We start from the raw sequence: 13,494 nt of genomic DNA on the forward strand, positions 1-13,494 counted from the left end.
TGGGTTAAATCTTTCTTTCCTTCCTAAATTACATTGTGGAAGTTGTAAAATTCAGGATGTTGACCCCTTCAGATTCTCTTACCTGTTATTCTCCAGGGAAGCTTTATGATAATATGGGCCCTAATTTAAGTCTGAATTCCTCTGTCTGGGTCACACAGTCCGTTCTCTGCATTACCCTTTGGTTGTCTGCTTTTTTCAAACTATCTAGCTCCAGTCATTGCTTATGGCAGACTGAATAGCAGTCTTTTCCTGATTGGAATGACTTCTTTATTTTTGCAGAGTTTTCCCTCAGATGTTATGAGCCCTCAGTGTGTGTGTAAACTTTTCTGGCCAATCAGAGATTTCTGATAAGCATTCACAGTATACTCTTTTACCTTGTCACACACAATTGTCATTCTAGGATCTCTCTGACACTCCACAGCAAAAGTTTGATACAGGAGATGTTGAATTTCAATCGGGAATCCTTTGAGTTTCTTAACTCTGCCTCTGATTTCACCCAGAGTGTTTTTCAGATTTCTGCAGTTCATGACATTTATGATGCTCATCATTCCTCTTGCCAGGTTGCACATGAAAAATATTCAGATTTATCTTAAAAACGCAAAGACCCAGCACTTTAGTCCTCTATATTTTCAGGTAACGGTCATGGGCGTTGTGTAAAAAGAATTGTATTAGTGAAGACTACATAAACAAAAAAAAAATAAGGGTCTTTCCTTTCTCAGAGACACCTCAGATTTACCTTGGAGGTCAGTTCCTATGAGAGTAAAGGTGCAAGGCCTGTGTGATTTTTCAGACAGACCAAAGCACATTGTTTTAAGAGTTGTGGCTGTGTATCATCTGTGGTCCCCTGGACCTCTTCAAGTTATTGCAGACAATGTAACAGTGATGTGGCACAGCATAGTCCTCCATTTTGTCTGTCTGTTATTGCATGGGAATTTGTTCTTTAACCTTACAAGCATCTTAATTTCCATCAGGGCAAAAACATACAGACAGACAAGCTGAGCAGGACTAGGGAAGACCCTCATAAATGCCAGTTGAACGATGGGGTCTTCCAATTAATGATCCAGTACTGGGGAGCACCTCAAACAGATCTTTTAGCCTTCTTTCAAAACACAGTGTAAGATATGTTTTGCATTTCTACCCTTTCCAGTGATAGCCAGAATAATTTTGAAGATTCGGAAGGACATTTCCAAAAAATATTTTCGATGACCCAATTTTGGCCCTGGCAATATCTGTTGTCTTTTTTTATAAGCTGGTCAAGTGCAATTACCACAAACTTCCCCACTGTCTAGGTCTACTAGCATAAATCAGGGGCGTTTGATAACACCCATATCTAAAACATCTGCAGTTATCTGCCTGGATTCTGATACCTTTTAGACATCTCTTTTAATAGGATGTGCAGCAGGTACTTAAGGTGGTAAGACATCCTACTACTAGAAAAATTTACATTAATGTGGAGGAATTTTCAATTTGGTGCCTTCCCAATAACCAGGGCCTTATCCAGGGTTGTACCGCTGGTGCTCAAATATTTTTGAGTGTTACTAGCCTTTGTCCTTTGTATTATGTCAAGGTACATCTCAAGACCATTTCAGTATACATGTCCATGGATCCTTCTCTTTCTTCAGTGTTTTCTAATAAAATAGTTTCTGAAATGAGTATTTCATCTGTGATCATGTCTCAGACAGGATGTTCTTCGTGTTTCACTGTTGCAGTCATCACGTTTGGGTTATCTGCTTGCAGTAGCCCTCATTCAGCCTGATTATCAAAGTCTTGGGTCCTGTGTTGGTTGCTGTCTCATCTTCCATGACATCAGGTAGTCAGGGATATAAAGCATGCAGCCGATGCCATTACATCAGTCTTTCTTGCCGTGCGGTGCCCGAAGCAGAAGCAGTTCGCAAGTGCCGGTCGGCTGACTCCTGAAATTTTCATTTTCGCGTTTCAGAACCGAAGTCATCAACTAAAGCTAAGTACCCCATTGGGGAAACATTTTCTTGTTCTAAACCGATGTCAGTAAAAGTCAATAATTGTATTTCTTATTGAACGCAAATACCTCATAAAGATTTTCATTCGTACTATATTCCTTGCCTAGGCCCTGACCACAAAGTACCTTGCTGTCAGTTTTGTGTCTTATTTAAACAATGAACTTATTCGTTGTCTGTATATTTACGGTTCTAAATATTTTGGTACTTAGTTCAGTTATCCAGATACGTCTTTGGTAAGCCACCCAACTACCGACATTCCGATAAAACGCAAAGATAAAGAGAGGCTGCTTAGGTCCAAAGCTGCTGACGACGCTTCTCCTAAACTAGTCACCAGTTCGCTGGTACTCAGTGAGGCGCTTTCGCAGCCCCTGATACCCGCTACTTCAGATTCCCAGGCCTCAGCAGAGACCCATTTGGTGTCTGGTATGCCGCGAGATGCTTCAACTGTGGAACCTGCAGATGTCTCTATCTTGGATGGGTCCGGAGCCGCTGTACAGGCACCGGCTTCTGAGGGTGTATTCAGGCCTGCTGACTTGCATATTAAACCTGTGCCATCTTCCTCAAGGCCTAAAACTCGATCTAGAAAATCGACGCCCAAACCGCAATGTCAGGCCTCTATGCCTAAAATACAAATGAGATGAATGGCTGAAGATCTTATTACTTTAATCAGGGGAAGCCAACCTTCCCCCTCTGAGACCTAGGACTACATTTGCTTATGATACTTGTGATCAGGATTCTGAAATTTCTGTTTCCTCTGATGACCAGGATTTACCCTTATCTACCTATGAGGACTCCGATGCAGAGGACTCTATTCCCCCTGCTTCCCCTCCAGAGGATTTCTCTTTTGGTGAAAACTTGCATACTCTTAGGGACCATTTTTGCTGGGAAAGCCAGGATTGCTCTGATTCTAAAAAGATGCTTAGGGATTTCTTACTCCCGCCCCAGCATAGGCCTTTAGCTATCCCCCCTGTACTGGACATTGTTGATGATCCCTTTTCGGAATCTAGCTTGGCCCCTTACTCTCTACTTCCTTCTCCCAGAAAACCTGATAGTTATTACAGGGTTTCTTACTCTCACAAGTTCCTTTTTAAAAATCCTAAAGTGGATCCTGAGAACATTTCACAGGGACCCAAGGGCATTAAGGCTGCTACTGCCAAAAATCCTATCCCCTCTGATAGAGATTCCAGGGCGCTGGATAGATGCGTTAAGAAGATATACACTTCTGCAACCTTGGCCATTAGGGCCTTAAACTGCCAGTTTCATATGTTCAAGTATCAGCATATTATTGGATTGCTTAAACAGAAAATTATGTTGATTCCTGACTCTGCTGAAAATAAAGATTTACAGGATTTAATGCATTCTGCTGAACAAGTTGAAAACATACTTTGTAATGTGGTTTTGGTTCACTAGAGGCATCTTGCAGGGCTGCTTTCACTGGGTCTGTACTTAGAAGGCATGCTTGGCTTAAAGCGCAGTCTTTGCCAGATCATGTTAAAGCTAAATTGCTGGATGCTCCCTTAAATCAGGACCGCCTGTTTGGCAACAAAGCAGTAGTAGTACTTAAAAAGATGGAGGAAAAGGCTAAATCTATGCAAACTGTTAAAGATTTCCTACAAGTACAGCCTCCAAGATTTAGTAGGCATTGGCCCTCTAAGAATTGGTCCTTTCCTGTCTCTTCCAGGCCTTCTCAGTCCAAACCCAGAACCAGCAGAGCACCCAGGCTTCAGTCCCAAGATATGCACAGGACTAAGCAGTGGTGGGCTCCCAATTCCAAATCACGGAGTAGTAAGACTCCCCCATGGTAAACTGTCTCAATGGCTTAACTTTAAAACTTCCTAGCCCTTATCAACTGATTGCTCCTTTAGGGGGGAAGATTGCTCTGCAGGCAAAAAACTGGGAACTCATTACCCAGGACAAATGGGTTTTAAATATAGTTTCCCAAGGATACAGATTTCACTTCCACATGTTACCAACCCCAAACGGTTGGCCAGATCTACCCCCAAATCAGTGGGCAGAGGCTCAAAAGCAAGTACTCTCACCCTTAAGTATAAGGGCTATTCATAATGTACCAGAAGAGGAAAGGGGACAAGGTTTCTACTCTATCCTTTTCCTGGTACCCAGAAAAGACAATTCATGGCATCCTATCCTGGACCTTTCTATCCTAAACACCTTTTTGGTGATCCCAAAATTCAAGATGCTAACTCTTCACCAGTTGCTTCCTATGCTAGGCAAGGATGCCTGGTTGGCAACACTGGATTTAAAGGAAGCCTTCCTGCACATCCCAATCAGGGAATCTTGCAGAAGATACCTACACTTCAAAGCAGGCTACATGCCCCATCAGTTCTCTGCACTGCCGTTTGACTTATCTACTGTGCCCAGGGTATTCACAAAGTGCCTAGCTCCAGTCATTGTATTTTGCAGGCAAAGAAATATTCAAATATACACATACCTGGACAATTGTCTAATTTTGGCAGAAACCCAAGACATACTTTTGAATCATTTGGCGTTTGTACAAAAGGTGCCAAGTTGTCCTGGGTACACCATAAATGAAAATAAGTCACATCTTGTACCCTGTCAACAAATTATATTCCTGGGAGCAATCTTGAGCACAACTTCCCAGATGGCTTTCCTCATGCCAGAGAAATACATTCATTTGACAGCTTACTTCAAACTAATGGCCTCAAAACCCGTGCTATTTGCAAGGCAAATACTGCAAGCCTTGGGGTTCATGGCCTCCTGCATTCTCCTAATTCCATATGCAAGACTGCATATGAGGAAACTACAGTGGTATCCAAAAAAGCCTGTGGTGTCAACATTCTCAGGATCTAGAAGCAATGATTCCGATCATACCTTGCCTACAGTTAAGTGTTCCTTTGGTGGGCAGAGGCCTGCCACCAAAACCAAGGACTACCATTCACTCTACCTCCTTCCACCCAAACCCTAACAGCAGATGCATCAGGCTATGCATGGGGGGCTCACCTGGCAGGGAAGTGCATTCAGGGCAAATGGAACCCAAGTCAAATGCACATGCATATCAATCAAAAAGAAACAGCTGTACAGAATGCTCTGACAGCCTTCAAGGACCACATTCTGCCAGGACAATTAATGGTAATGACAACACCACTGTTATGTGGTCCATAAACAAGCAGGGGGGGTACCCATTCATACCCCCTCTGCAGACCAGCCATGGCTCTGTGGAACACAACCCTGAGCTACCAGGTGCATCTACAGGCTCAATTCCTGTCAGGAAAGCTAAATACACTGACAGATGAACTAAGCAGAAATCTCATGGACCCACACGAGTTAAACTGGAACCAAAGACTTTCAACATGTTGATAAACAAATGGGGGAGCTCAGATATAGACTTGTTTGCCTCCCACCAGAACTACCAATTGGACAAATTCTGCACTAGGACTCCCCACAAACAAGCTTAGAAAGTGGATTCCCTGTCCTTCACTCGGAAAAATCTATCAGTTTATGCCTTTCTTCCTCTGCCTTTCCTCTCCAAAGTACTACTAAAGATCAAACAGGACAGACCAAGGACGACACTGATTGCACCAGACTGGCCACGCCAACACTGGTGCCCCCTCTTGCACAGTGTGTCACTGCTGGCACCATGGCACCTGCCTCAGGCCCCTACCCTGCTGTCCCAGCAGGAGGGCCAGATTTTGCATCCTCGGCTTCAAACCCTGAACTTGGCAGCCTTGCTAATTATCTGATCTCTCCATTACCATCCATCAGTAAACAAGTGTTGGATGTCATTCTGGATGCAAGGAGGCCTAGTATTAGAAAATCTTATGCTGAAAAATGGAAAAGATTCTGTTCCTGGAACCAAACTCAAGGGATGGGCACAGCAGCGTCCAATTTACCTCAGATTCTTCAATACTTAACTGAGATGCTTCACAAGGGCCTTTCCTTTTCCTCCATCAAATTTCATGCCACAGCCATTTCAACTCATTACAACACAGAACCACCCCTCTTCTCTCATCCACTGCTCAAGCAGTTCCTCAGAGGGGCCAAAAACTTAAGACTACCCAGGAGAACCCCAACTCCAGCCTGGGACCTTAACTTTGTATTGGAAAAACTCTCTGCCTCTTTTTAAGCCAGCTGCAAGTGCAGAAATAAAATTCCGTTCTTGGAAAACAGGCTTTCTTTTACCAATCACTTCAGCAAGAAGGGTGTCTGAATTACAGGCCCTTATGGCAGTGGAGCCTTTCATCATCTTTCATGTGGACAGGGTGTCCCTCAGGACCAATCCCTCCATGCCCAAGGTAGTATCCGGTGTGGCCCTTAATCAGTCCATTCATTTGCCAACCTTCTTTTCTAATCCACAGAGCAAAGGGGAATGGATACTGCACTCCTTAGATGTGCACAGACAACTTAGATTTTACTTGGACAGGACTAAACCTCAAAGGAAATCTGAACAGCTGCTGGTGGCATTTGCTGCAGTGGCAGAGGGGAAGGCCATTCCAAAGCAAACCAATTCTAAATGGATAGGCCATTGCCTTCATTTCTGCTGTAAGCACCATGGAAAACCTATCCCACAGGGGATAAGACCACACTCAACCAGGGCTGCATCTACCTCTACAGCCTTTCTCAGAGGTGTCCCTACTAGGGACATCCTAGAAGCTGCTACCTGGAGTTCTGTACATACTTTCACCAAGCATTACCATTTGCCAGTTTTCTCTAAATCCAGAGCTGGTTTTGCCACTGCAGTCTTGCAGGGTCTTATAGCTGGTCCTAATGCTATGTAAAGTCCTTCTCCAATCCTTAGCTTTGGGAATCTACCCAAATGTGACGACTGCAACAGTGAAACATGAAGAACATATTACAGTTGTGTACACTTATCATAAATGTAGATGTTTGAGTGTATTCACTGTGAAGTCCTGGTTACCCTCCCTCCAGCCCCCTGACTTCTTTTGGCTATAGCTCTGTTCCCCCTTTACTATGCTTAAAAGCTTTTTGGTGTATTTGCTTTTTTGTTGGAGGTATAACATTGTGTGTGTGTATATAGATATAAATATGTGTGTGTATGTATATATATATATATATATATATATATATATATATATATATATATAATTGCTTCCCATTCGGGGGGGGCACCTGACATCTGGGGCAAGAAAAACTGATGTAATGGTGTCTGCTGCATGCTTTATACCCCTGACTACCTGATGTCATGAAAGATGAGACAGCAACTGACGCAGGATGCAAGACTTTGAAAATGAGGCCGACTGAGGGCTACTGCAAGCAGATAACCCAAATGTGATGACTGCAACAGTGAATACACTCGAACATCTACATTTATGATAAATGTACACAACTGTACTTCACTTCTTCTTGGGATCTTAACTTTCTGCTGGAAAACTTAACCACATCTCCATATGACCCTACACTTAAGGCAAATTTAAGGTTCATTATATGAAATATTTTTCTCATTGCTCTGATGTCTGCAAGATGAGTAGCGAGCTCTTTTGATTTTTTAGCTCTGTCTGGTCTGTAGTTCAGATAGGGTGTCAGTAAGAACAAAACCCTCATTCATGTTCAGAATTTGAGTTTTCTTTGAATCAGGCTCGTCTGTCTGTGTTTTTATCCTAGCCCTCAGAACCAAGGGGGAGAGGTTTCTGCATATACTGGAATGCACAAACCTCTCCGGTACTATCCTGACAGATTCTAGTCCATTAGAAAACTAATCAGCTGTTTTTTTTCTTATTTTCTGACTAAGAAAGGACCACTGGTCAAACAGACTATTCCCAGTTGGTTGTGCCCAACTTTTGCCTTTTATTATACTCACCATGGCAAGCCAGTTTCAGACATTGTCTAGGCTCACTTTGAGGGCTTTGTCATCTTTGAAGGGAGTAATCTGTAGAAGCTTCCTAGAGATAGCTACATGGTCCTTTGTATATACCCTTACAAGGCATTAAAACTGGATTCCTTTCTCTAAATCCAGGACTAGCTTTGCCAACACTATTCTCCAGAAATTCCTGGATCCAGACACTTCCTCCTCCCAGGTGTAGGATAGGCTTTGGTAATTAACCCACATAGCCTAAAGGCTGCTTCAGCAGTGAGAACAATGAGAACGATGAAAGTAGAACAGTTGTGCAAGTTTGTTTAACCTTGACAGTAGTTCAAATCCATCACTGCTGCAGTAGCCTCACCCACCCACCAACCCCCTCTAGTCATGCATGTAGGTATTGCTGGGGGAATAGATTGTGGTAGTTCATAGATTAGTACTAGGCTAACTGCCCTTGCGAGCCATTTTAAGCCCAGCCAATTATCCCTCGAGACTTGAACCCTGCATTTTGTGTTTGTAAGGCAAACACCTTAACCATTAGGCCGCCCTCCTAACTTAGTTCAGTACAAGTGCGCTGCTACTTAGCTTTTTGTCAAGAAAAGAAAGTCCTGAAGATTTTCTGGTCTGACTGCTGGTTTTTTTTGTCTTCAGGGCTGACCAGTCAAAATTGAAGTGTTGAGGGTGAGCCAGAGCTTTTCAAAGTTGGCCAGTTGTGTCTTGGGCAAGACCCAACCAATATAGCTTAAAGGTTACTGCAGCAGTGAGGAATTGGAGCATGTACTGTTGTGTAAAAACTTAATACCTGCGTTATCTTCATTGTCCATGTCCAACCAGTCTTTCCTATATGCAAGCTGTTGTATTTATTGTCTTCCTGATTTCTCCTAAAGCATTCCCTAGGGCAGCTGCTGTTTATTCTGTGTTGATGTAGGTTTTTCCTATATCCCGTACAGGAATTCTGATGTAGATTTGGCAAGCTCCATTTTTGAATAGTGAGGGAAACAAGCTAGTTAGGAGCTTGATTTTTGGGAGATGTTTAGATGCCAAGTTTGGCACTACCTGTGGTGACCAGTCCTTCAGTTTTGAAGTGGACAGATATGGAAAACGAAGTTATAAGTCCATAACTTTTGTGTTTAAATTGCTTAATTATCAAATAAAGCTTCCACAATTAAGTATTTTAAGGAGTTTAAGCCATTCACTACGAAATAGTTGTCAGCCAAAATGACAGGGAATATAATGATACTGCTAGAACATAACTTAGTTACCTCTCAGTCAGGAGCCTTTGATAAGTGTCAGATAGTATATAGTTCTCAAAAGGCCTGACCTATAAATATATTTATGCAAAAGCAAAGTGGTAGTAAAAAAGTGAAAGCTGAACATTTGACATTGCAGAGCACATTCAGGAAGACATTGCACAAGACATGTATAAGACTGCAAAAAAAAAAAACAGCTGCTGCATTTGCAGACTTAGAACTTGAGATTAATTTTAAACCTGGAAAAGAGATGTATATATCTGCAAGGTCATCTTATGGAGATGAGCGTAGTAGTAGTGTGTGGCTGGCTGACTGTCCCACAGAGCTCTATACTGGGCCCCACTATTCTCTCTTTTCACAAATAACCTCAATAGTTCTACACAACATGCCACACTCATACAATATGTGGATGATTCAACCCTGATCTGCTCCACCTCATCTCCCACCACCCTACATACACTCACTCAAGATACCTTTAACTCAGTAGAAAAATGGATATCGGGTATCCAGCTAATTCTAAATCCCAAAAAGACAAAACTGCTAATATTTACTCCTAATAGATAAAAAAAAAAAAAAAAAAAAAACTCTCCTTTACCATAACATCTAAGGAAGGCACCACCATCTCCCCATCTAACCACACCAAACTTCTGGGCATTGAAATAGACCATCTCCACTTTGATGTTCTCATCTCATATACTGTAAAACTAGTACACAAAAAGTTAGGCTCCCTATACAGGCATAAGTCCTTTCTCTCACAAAAAGCAAGAGTCACTCTTGCACAAAGCCACCTCCTCTCAACACTATTATATGCAGCACCAATCTTTACCCAAATCAGACAATGTGACCTAGACAAACTAGAATCATGCTACAATAAAATAGCCAAGTTTGCTACTAACTCAACCTATAGAACCCATCACTGTACTGCACTAAAAGAACTAAAATGGCTTGAGCTACCGCAGCTATTTAACTATCACCAGCTGAGCACAGCCTACAATATTCTCAAATATCCTGAAAAAAACATCATTATCCAACCTACTTACTGTCTATACTGCAAACCAGTACCTATGATCTAGTGAAAAATCACTCCTCTCCATCACCAAGGCTAACAATAATGAAGGGAAAGTGCTCTACTCCCACACTGTTGCCAGAAATTGGAACTCTCTTCCCCCATCCGTGTCCACTGCTCCCTCCACATCCATATTCAAAAACTCCCTCAGATTGCATCTTCTTAGTACCTGGTTATGCCCTTGCATCACATAACCCTACCCACACTGCTATTTACTCCCCAAACTCACACCCAAACTTTCACACTCCTCAAAACCGAGGTGGAATCCTTCAAAGCCCCCGGGCCTGTGGAAAATACTGCCCAGACCGCAGAATCCTTTATAAACGCATTCTATGAACACCTTCAGGAATGCATGGATCATGCAATCCCAAATAATACCAAGACCCAATCCTCCAAAGGCAGACGTCCTGTCTGGTGGACCCCAGCTATAAACAAACTATACAATAGAAGGAGGAAGCTACTACATGATAGAGAAAAATCCCAAAAAGGGAAGGCATCTCTGATCAGTATTAGCAAAAAACTACGGGCACTCATAAAATCGTCTAAGGCCAGCTTTGAGAGAGAAATTGCACAGGACACTAAGGATAATCACAAGGCTTTCTTTAGTAATGTTAGTAACCTGGGTGGGAATTCCCGGATATGCTCAGAATTAGTCCAAAATGACAAAAAATACACCGAACCCACAGACATTGCCAACATCCTAGCTGACAGGTTCAGCGCAAACTTCTCCCCCACCCACCCACCCACCCACCAAAAGGGCAAATATCTATCCCAGCAGAGTGCTGCCCCCCTGTCGTCTGAGATGCTCAGGTAAGAGCCGCCCTCTCCAAAGCAAAAACACAGCATCAATGGGACCAGACGGTGTCCCGGGCTGCGTCCTACATGAACTCCAAGAAGAGCTAAACCCAAACATAAAACTACTGTTCAATCTCAGCCTTACTACAGGATATGTACCCAAAGAGCGGCGTACAGCAACAGTGGTCCCTCTCCACAAAGGTGGTGCCTCAATGGATCCTGGAAACTATCCCCCCATAAGCCTGACTAGCTTGGTCTGCAAAGCTATGGAAAGGATCATTATGGACCTCATAAATAAAGATATTGGGGACCTACAGAAACTGGATCCTACCCAGTTCGGCTTTAACGGCAGATCCTGCCTCTTAAACGTGGTTGATTTCTTTGAAACAGTCACCAAGGCCATTGACGAGGGGAAGGTGGCCCACACAACCTACCTGGACCTCGCAAAAGCCTTCGATACAATACCCCACTCGGGCATCATAGATAAGCTCACCAGCTTAAATATAAACCTCTATGTCACAAGATGGGTTGCAAACTGGCTCAAGGACAGAACCCACATGGTTAGAATTGCTGGAGCCATGTCAGACTCCAGACCAGTTACAAGTGGCGTCCCACAAGGCTCAGTCTTGGGACCTCTCTTGTTCGGTATATATTTCTCGGAGGTACAGGCCAACACAGAAGGACTGTGGCTGACCAAGTTCGCAGATGACTGCAAACTGGGTGCCATAATCGACTCCAGCCGACACAAGCATCCTCCAAAGGGGCCTCATAGAAACAGACAACTGGTGCCAGAGCCATGGCCTCAAGCTAAACGCCAAAAAGTGTATAGTTATCCCCTTTGGCAAAAGCAAAGTGCCCACAAATTACCACATAGGTGGTAATCCATTAAGTACAGAAGAAGTAATTAGGGACCTGGGGACCCAAGTTGATCGCAGTCTCTCATTTGACAAAGTGGTTAGAAAAACATTTTATATAGCCCACCTAATCATGAAGGGATTCACATCTAGATCAGGGGAGGTCATCGTGCCTCTTTACTCATCCCTCATCAGGCTCATAATTGAGTACAATGCCCCTTTTGGGATGTACCTTACCAGACACCTGCAGCAACTGGAAAGACCCCAAATGTACCTCACCAAGAGGATCAAAGGGCTCAAACAGATGCCATACGTTGCCCGGTTAAAGAAACTCCTTCTCTACTCAGTGGCATACCGCCTGCTCAGAGGCGATCTGTGCCTGACGTATAAAGCCATGTCCAACCGGAAATTAATGGGCATGCTGCACCTCAGAAAATCCAAATCCCATCGAGCCACACGCTCAAGAGACTTGAACCTCAGCACTGAAATAAATAGGACATGCTGGAGGGACAGATTCATAACCCAGAGGCTCCCTTCACTCTGGGATAAAATCCCAGTCCAGGTTAGGCAGAGTCCCTCATTGACTATCTTCAAGAGGAATCTTGATGATTGGATGGGAGATCGTAGGTTTACCCCGGGTATCACTTCTGTGTCACTGTTAGACAGAGGCACAGTATACTAACCTCGAAAAAGGGCATAGCAAAATTAATTTAAAATGGGTGGCGAAAGCCAAACACACTCTGGCTAGGCTTATAAATGCCCTAGGGCTGATAGCCTAGTATGAACTTATGAACCTATAAATAATTTTGAGCAATGTCTTGCTTTGACAAAAGTAGAGAGCAATATAGACTATAACCGTTATTAATATAGAAGTACTGCTCTCCAGGGTGTCAGTTTATTGCCTTCTTAAATGATTATAGGTCATGGGTTAAAAGGAAGGATTCATATTTCTATTTTGTTTCTGCAAACAAAAGAGAGATTTGAGATTCTGAAACAGAATAAACTGATTTCCTAACTGAAATCATTGTTGCAGTATTCATAACAGACAAGTTTTCATAGCTGATATCCGATTGGGGTACCAAAGCTTCATCTTCCCAAGGATGTACATATGATGTGTGACATCAGTTCATGTGCATGTGGGTGTAAAGATGGACATACTCATGAGATCCCCAATATATCACACCACCAGCCTGAAATGCATCCGTATAACTGATCCCCATTTGGTCGTTGGTACTGTTGCATTGCCTGATCATTGTAAGATGTATCCTGTTGGTGATCCTTCCTTTCTTATTTCTTAGACAGCGTTTTAAAATTTGTAGTTGTCATCTAGGAGGGGTAAGTATAAGTGCTGTTGGAAGGTTCTGTATAAGGACTTGCACACTAAGTGACTTTTTTGCTTGGGTCTGGAGCACAACTAAAAATTATGCTCCATCTATCAGTTTGTCCTAAAGACACACCCCGATTGAAACTTTCCACTCTTAATACCTTCCTTAAAACTCAGCAGTTGAGACATTTAGCTAAATCTAAGATGGTGGCTTCTCTGTCTTCTGACATTTTCCTTCCCCCGTGAAGAAATTCAAGACCCTGAGATGATTTGCAGTCCAACATCTCTGAGCCTTATGTACCCACAGTATGTCAGATTTCCTTTCAGGTGCCCACTACTGGGATATCATTGGAGGCCATTATGGCCTCAGGCATTGCAGACAAGCAGATACCTTCAACTAACCACCTGTTATTATCTTAAGAGGGCCTGCAT

The 13,494-nt window shown here is 43.0% G+C and overlaps 1 protein-coding gene across 2 annotated transcripts in view; it reads left to right on the forward strand.

The window, feature by feature from the left end:
• The window catches only part of ARHGEF12 (Rho guanine nucleotide exchange factor 12), a 3,716,336-nt gene that overhangs the window by 596,055 nt on the left and 3,106,787 nt on the right, over positions 1–13,494 (forward strand). The window lies entirely within an intron of this gene.

Source organism: Protopterus annectens, chromosome 8.part0, assembly GCF_019279795.1.
Source record: "Protopterus annectens isolate FY-2018-M chromosome 8.part0, PAN1.0, whole genome shotgun sequence".
In the NCBI taxonomy this organism is placed as follows: Eukaryota; Metazoa; Chordata; order Ceratodontiformes; family Protopteridae; genus Protopterus; species Protopterus annectens.